Here is a 7,409-nt window from a genome sequence, read left to right as displayed (position 1 = left end):
TCTCAAAACAAAGAGAGCTTTTTGGGAGGTGGGGGTGGGGAAGATACATATCCTGATAGCTTCCATTAACGACTTCATTGTAAAGAAAATATATCAGTGAGGAAATCAGCCCTACTCTTTAGCCACTGAAATATTACCCTCTGGGTATTATTTGCTTCACTAAGGCCACTTTCTCATCTTTCATCCTGAGATTGGACCTCCTGAGGAGTCCTCCCCATCATGGTGGCTAGACCAAAGAAGGTCAAACCTACCAACAAATACTCTCTTCCAGGACTGAGGGAGAATCTCCCCAAACCAAAGCCAAGGGGAGGTTCTCTCCAGAGAGCTCCAGCTCACACTGAGATGCTTCACTGGCTGCATCTGGTACCTGATGTGGGCACCTGTGTATGCCCAACACCAGCACAACACCTGGCACTGGGCAGATGACCAGTGAACAGCTGTTGTCATGTGGCTAGAACACAAGGGTGTGTGGCCAATAATGCAGGCGCTTCCTAGCTTAGCCCTCTGAGCACCTGATCATGCTCAGAGCTGGGACTTGCAACTCCCAGCCCAGCTGTCTTCCCACAAGACCTCTACATCTACTCAACCACAATGGGCCATCTCAGAAGTCTCAGGAGTTTGTGTGGGTAGGAGACAGGGGAAGGGGGCTCTGGAGCTGCTCTGGCTTTGGTATTTATTGAGTAGAATCCAGAAAATCCAGCTGGAGGGGTTCCCCTCTCCCCAGTTCAAGTCACCTGTGTTTGTCCCTGAGTCTCTGCATTTGGCCCAATATCTAGGGTCGGATGTCACCCCTGGCAAGATCTCCATGCCAGAAAACCAGCCTTCCTCAGCAGGGCTTAGAAACAACATCATGTCAGTTTGGTTAGAAAATCCATGTTCACATGTTTTTAGTCATGTGAAAAAAAAGAGAGAGGTGAAAATAATATCACAAAACCAGGCTTATCTCTTCTTCTGAGAGGAGTTAGAAGCGTATTGTGAACCAAGGAAATTATTCCATATTCCATAACCTGTGGAGTGAAGACCAAAAATTTAAGTGGAGAAGAATATTAACGTTTGAATTGGGATCTGTTATTTTGTGTGTGTCATATATTTTAATCCTATTTTTAATAACATTTCTCATTTATATATGGATATGTATTTTTTAATTCCATAAATCCACTGCCCAGATAGCCTCTTCTTTTTTTCTTTTTTTTCTTTTGGAAGATCAAAAACAGGCTTTTTTTTTTTAAGATTTTATTTATTTATTTGACAGAGAGAGACACAGCGAGAGAGGGAACACAAGCAGGGGGAGTGGGAGAGGGAGAAGCAGGCTTCCCACGGAGCAGGGAGCCCGATGCGGGGCTCGATCCCAGGATTCTGGGATCATGACCTGAGCCAATGGCAGACGCTTAATGACAGCCACCCAGACGCCCCCAGGCTTGTTTTTTTATACACCGAACAACTTATTTACAACCCCAGGAGTGGATATGTACATAGAAATACAGGAGGCATTTGCTTCCATGGTAGGCACTATATAAATTAAGATTATAAATATGAGAGGTAAGCCCCCTCAAGGGCACAAAACAGCCTCTTACTGATCTCTTAAAAATAAAATTCATATGTACACATTGTTTAAAAAGTCAACAACAGGGGTGCCTGGGTGGCTCAGTCAGTTAAGTGTCCAACTCTTGATTTTGTGTCAGGTCATGATCTCAGGGTCCTGAGATAAAGCCCCTTGTCGGGCTCCGCACTGGACGTGGAGCTGGCTTAAGATTCTCTCCCTCTCCCTCTGCCCCCTCCTTAAAAAAAAAGTCAACAACACAGAAAGGTATAAAATGGAAAGAAAATAAAAGTGCCCTCTCTCCGACTGCCCAATAACTACCCATATCTGTTGTGTATCCCTCCAGCAAAAAGGGTACACAATACCAAAATTTTTACATATTTATATCATTTTTACTTAGAAGGGATCATACCATGCACAATGCACTAACTTGTTCCTTTTTAACCTACCCAAAGATCTATTAAAGGTCTTTTCATAGGAACACACATGGATTTGCTTTGTTCTTTTAATAGTTGCGTAAATCCCATTTTATGGCTGTGACATAATTAATTTATTTAATGAAATTTTGGTTGTTTCCAGTTTTATCACCATTCAAACAAAGCTATAAGGAGTACCCTGTTCGTTTATCTTGGCTACTTCCAGGCAAATCTATCCATCGGGCAAATTCAGACCTGTGTACTTGTTAGGTCAAAGGGCATGTGTATTTAAATTTTTGCTTTAACTATATTGCCAAATTGTCCTAGAAAATCCCTACAAATTTGTACTCTAACCAACAGTTTATGAAAGCAGCTATTTCCTGAAGTCCTCATCGACATCAGATACCATCAACCCTTTAGTTTCCAACGATGTGGTGTTCAAAGAGGCACCTGGTTGTTTAGATTGTGTTTAATTATAGGCGAGAATTAGAATCTTTGCAGGATTTGGGGCCAGTCGTTTTCCTGTGAATAGCCCATTGACATCCTTTGCCAGTTTCCCCATAGGATTGTTCACCTCTTTTACGGATCTATACAATCCCTCTGCAAATTAGGAACATAGGCCTTTGTGTGGCAAATGCCTTTTTTCAGTTTGATATTTTTACTGCTCATCGGTATTTTGCCCACAGGAGTTGGGGCCTACATTAACCCTCTTCTCCTTCAGAGCGGCTGACTTCTGTGCTCCGTTCACCAAGGCCTTACCTAGCCTCTGATCATGAATACATTCACCTACATTTTCTTGTAGAATTGTTATGATCGTAGTTTTTATGTTGAAGTCTTTGAGCCATTTGGAATGGATTCTGGTATAAAGAATGAGATAGGAATCCAGTTGAAGATTTTCTCAGATGGTTATCCAGCTGTTCCCATGCCATTTGTCAGACTCACGCCCCCCCTCCCCCATGTTCATCCTCCTTCCAGTCCTTGAAGGGCCACATGGCTCCATGGAGTCACCAGAGCGGAGCCCATGTAAGTACCATGTTGATTTCCCCCAGGTCTGCCAGAGACAACCCGAAGGTCATCGTCAGGATCCTGCAGAGGCCTCTGTCATCAGAGTGGAGGAGCACGTGGGCTCTAAGAGGTAGAAAGGGCCCCACTGCTCTGCTAGACACAAGGGAACAATAGTCTTCCCGTCCTGAACGACAAGTGGGACATGCTTCCAATGTCTTCCTTTTGAAGGAAAAAGAGAAAGAGAAACATCAGGGGAGAGTGTACTCACTACAAAAAGAAGAAACAGAGCCACACCTGTATTTCTGAAGACACACACACACTCACACACTCCACATACGCTGAGTTTCTCCAGTAGCAGCACCTAGACCTAAAGAAGCCTTCAGTCACAGGAACTCCAAGAGCAGTAGAGCCAAGGTTTCTCAAATAATATCCAGATTCCTGTTAAAGGAAAAAAAAATCTGGAAGACCCCCAAGATACATCTGCAAGACCCTAAGGAAAAAAAAAGAGAGAGAGAGAGAGAGAAACCAAAGACTTGTTCTATACAGATCTTAGGATTGCAAGTGAACCCATGTTGCAAACCCCTAAAAAATTTAAGTCACCATTTAAAATGAAAACGTGCATTGAAAAAATTTCCCCAGAATGAAAAGACCCAGAAGAACATAGCCACAGACCCCTGGGGTGGGGTAGGGGTTTAATTAAGAAAGGCTGCTTTAGGGGCACCTGAGTGGCTCAGATGGTTAAACGTCTGCCTTCGGCTCAGGTCATGATCCCAGGGTTCTGGATCGAGCCCCGCATCGGGCTCCCTGCTCCACGGGAAGCCTGCTTCTCCCTCCCCCTCTGCCTCTCCCCCTGCTCATGCTCTCTCTCTCTCTCTAGCTCTGTGTCTCAAATGAATAAATAAAATCTTTAAAAATAAATAAAAAAGAAAGGCTGCATTAAGCCCTTATCATGCAGCAGATCTGCAATTTGATATGTCCCACACAGCAGAGTAAAGTCAGTCTCTCTCCGATTCTGTGCTCTGTCACTGCCTCTCCTGTTTCAGCAGGCCCGGGGCTCCTGGCAACAAAATGTGATCTTCCTCCCCTTTTACCTTGTTCCATAACGCTTTTGAGTTTTTCTGATAGAAATAGTTGATGATTTTATTGAGAAATTTCTAAAATCGTTACTATAAAAGTAGATATTTAGAAAATACAGAATTTGGGGGGATGCCTGGGTGGCTCAGTCGGTTAAGTGTCTGCCTTTGGCTCAGGTCATGATCCCGGGGGTCCCTGCTCAGTGGGGAGTCTCCCTCTCCCTCTGCCTGCCATTCCCCATGCTTGTGCGCTCACTCTCTCTCTGACAAATAAACAAATAAAATCTTTATAAAAAAAGATTAAAAAAAGAAAATATAGAATTTTTAAAATGTAAAGCTACACCCACACTCTGGGAGATAATATCTCTTTAAGTCGTGGTGGGCTGACCAGGGAGCTCTGTCTCACCTCTCGGGTTGGACCTGTGAACATGATAAACTGGGAGAGACCTTGTCCCAGTTTCCTGCAGTGTTCTCCCAGAAAGATTGCTCTTTTCTGGAGACTCTCTAGGTTATCAGGGGCTAGGGGCTCTTAGGGTCAGGAGCCCAGCAGGTGAGTAGGGCCTGGGAGGCATGGAAGGAGGATCCCAGCTTCCTTCCTGGCTCTGTCCCCACCAGGCTGTGTGACCTCCGACAGACGTCCAGCCTCTCTGGGACCCACACCCATCTGAAGAATGTGGTGGTGATGGTGGTTCTCAGCTACATTAGGAGACTGAACCAGGCTAGAAGAGTTCCTCACTCAGGGTCACACTTGCGTGCCCAGGGTGGCCCTCCCACCTCCTCCAGCTCCCTCCCCATTTTCCCTCACACAGTAATCCTGTCTCAGGACCCAGACTAACACTCTCATTATGTAAAATACAAATAATAAACAAGACCCCGGTTTCTGTCTGTCGCTCCCTTATTATAGGTATAGACTGCACAAATAGTTACGAAATCTGCAGGACATACTTGGGATGGTCTGACTTAAAACACGGGCTAAGTGACCGACGCAAAATTTATTTTGCAGGCCCAGGGGTCCCTCAAACAGCTGGGCTGTTATCCTTCAGAAGGCTGAAACCAAGACACAACAGCAGACCCCGGGTGGGGTGACGAGTGTCAAGAGAAGAAACAGACGCACCTCAGAGCTGCGGCTTGAGCTGGGAGAGGCCTGAGCGGCCTCTCCGGGGCCACCCCACGGCTGCGTGACCAGCGGCCCCCGGTGGCCAATTCACAGTGGGTAGCGGTTCTCCCAGGGAATACCAGGCAGGCCGGCGGCTTGGGTCGGCATGGGCCCTGCCACAAGTCTGGAGGGACGCACACTGAGGCAGGGGCAGGGAGACCCTCTGGGGGTTGCAGGGATGGGGACACGTTCATGTTCTCTATTTTTAAAGGTTTCATAATGCTGTGATTAATCAGGAAAACTGGAGATTTTTCTCGAAGTTACTTGAGAATAGAGAAACAAGGCTGGTCAATGCCACTGCAGTAGTCCAGGCGAGCTCCCTGGAGATGGGAGAGTTGGGCCAGGTCTCTGAGGACGGGAAGGATACGGAAGGATGCTCACTTCGTGTGCCCTACAGGGTCGGTGTGAAGTGGCACTCAAGACTGTGAGGACCCCGCGTCTGAGGAAAGGACACCAGGGCTGATGCATGAACTTGACTGAGGCCATCACTTGGAGCCCAGGGTGACTGCTGGTCCAGGATGGACAGAGCAGGGGTCAGTGGGATTAGGGTCATCCCAGTCCCTGAGGTTTTCCCTATCTCAGAGGTCACCCTGGCCCGAGCGAGGGAGCCAGAGAGATGGTGAGTAGCTGGGGTCTGGCCACCTCACCCACCCCCAGCCTACGCTCCAGGCCCAGGGCCCACTGACCCGTGACCCCAGGGACAGACCCCGGGGCTCCTGTGGCAGCCTCACTCCTCTCTCCAAGCCAGGTGGCCAATGTCAGAAGCGGGGGCCAGTAAGACAGGGGTGCTGTGGGTGGACAGCAGGCAAGAAGGGAACGATAGAAAGAAAGAGGCAGCAACACAGAGAGAGGGACAGAGACAGAAAGACCCCAGAAAGACCCAGAAACACACATGGAGGGACACAAAGAGTCACACACACACACACACACACACACACACACACACACTAAGGTAGAGTCAGAGAGACAGAGAGAATGAGAGACAGAAAGGGAGAGAGACTGACAGAAATTCGGGCAGGACATACATTCCACTCATTGGCTTCCTAGAAGCAGACAGGGAGGCAGGTGCAGGCTAAGGGGTCGGCAGAGAGGACAGAGGTGGAGATGAAATAAGGGGGTCTGGGCATCAATATCCCAGAGAACAAACGTTTGTTATCACTTGCTGTGCACTCAGCACCATGCTAAATGCTACAGAGAACAAGGTTGCAGGCCAGATCCCTGCCCTCATTGGGAGATGCACCCCCCACCCCTGAGAAGGATTAATAACAGGCTGAGGCAGCCTTTCGGGCCAAAACGGAGGTAGAGGCTCCCCCAGAGCTGAGGTCACCAGGGAGGCCTTGGTGACAGGGCTGCATTTGAGCTGCCTCTTGAAGAGCAGGTGGGAGGAAGGGGCAAGGCAGTTCGGTGGGGAGGATGGTGTCAGCAAAGGTGTGGAGGTAGGAGGGCATGTCTGGGTACATTTAGGAGGGCCTTGAATGCTAAGCTAAGGAAGCTGAGGGAGCCCCTGGTTACACCCGGGCAGACGAGTGACGTGCGGGAAGCTGTGCTTTAGAGACACCTGGCTGGTCGGTGGCCGGACCTGGGGACAGTGGAATAAAACAGAGGAAGGTTGCAGGCACCCACTGACCCCTCTCGCCCCCTCTCACGACACCCCCTGTCTGATACTACATTCCAGCAACCCCAAACTCCTGGCCCATCCCAGGCTGCTTCTCACCTCCTTGCCTTTACCCATGCGGCGCCCTCTGCCGGGAAGGCCTTCCCCTTCCACAACCCCTCACCCAGCAAACGCCAAAACATCATTTAGACTCTTCGCAAGGGTCAGGCAGCCTTCAGGCAGGGGGAGGTCCCAGCATGAAAGTCAACACACAATCTCCCTGAGCTCAGCTGAGTCAAATTGTGTTTTTGACCAAGACCAGAAAATATCATTGGCCCCATCAACATCGTTGCCTTACCACACCCCAAATTTGCCTATCCCCCATAAGAAGCGCCACCAGCTGCTAAGCCTCAGGATCCAAACCCTGAAGAGAGGAAGGAATGGGCTGGGGAGGGTGGCGTGACAGGGCAGGGAACATTTGCCTAGAGGTGCTTTGGGCTGGCGGCTCACAGAGCAGTGACTCTTTCCTCCAGAGAGCAGGGGAGTGGCACTGGGGGACAGTCGGGGCCGGGCAGGGGAGCCTTTGGGGAGAGAGCCTGCCTCTGCCTTACGTCCGTGCCTGGGC

This window comes from Mirounga leonina, unplaced genomic scaffold (genome assembly GCF_011800145.1).
Source record: "Mirounga leonina isolate KUSES-001 unplaced genomic scaffold, KU_Mleo_1.0 Mir_114, whole genome shotgun sequence".
Classification (NCBI taxonomy): Eukaryota; Metazoa; Chordata; class Mammalia; order Carnivora; family Phocidae; genus Mirounga; species Mirounga leonina.
Note: the sequence above shows the minus strand (reverse complement) of the source record.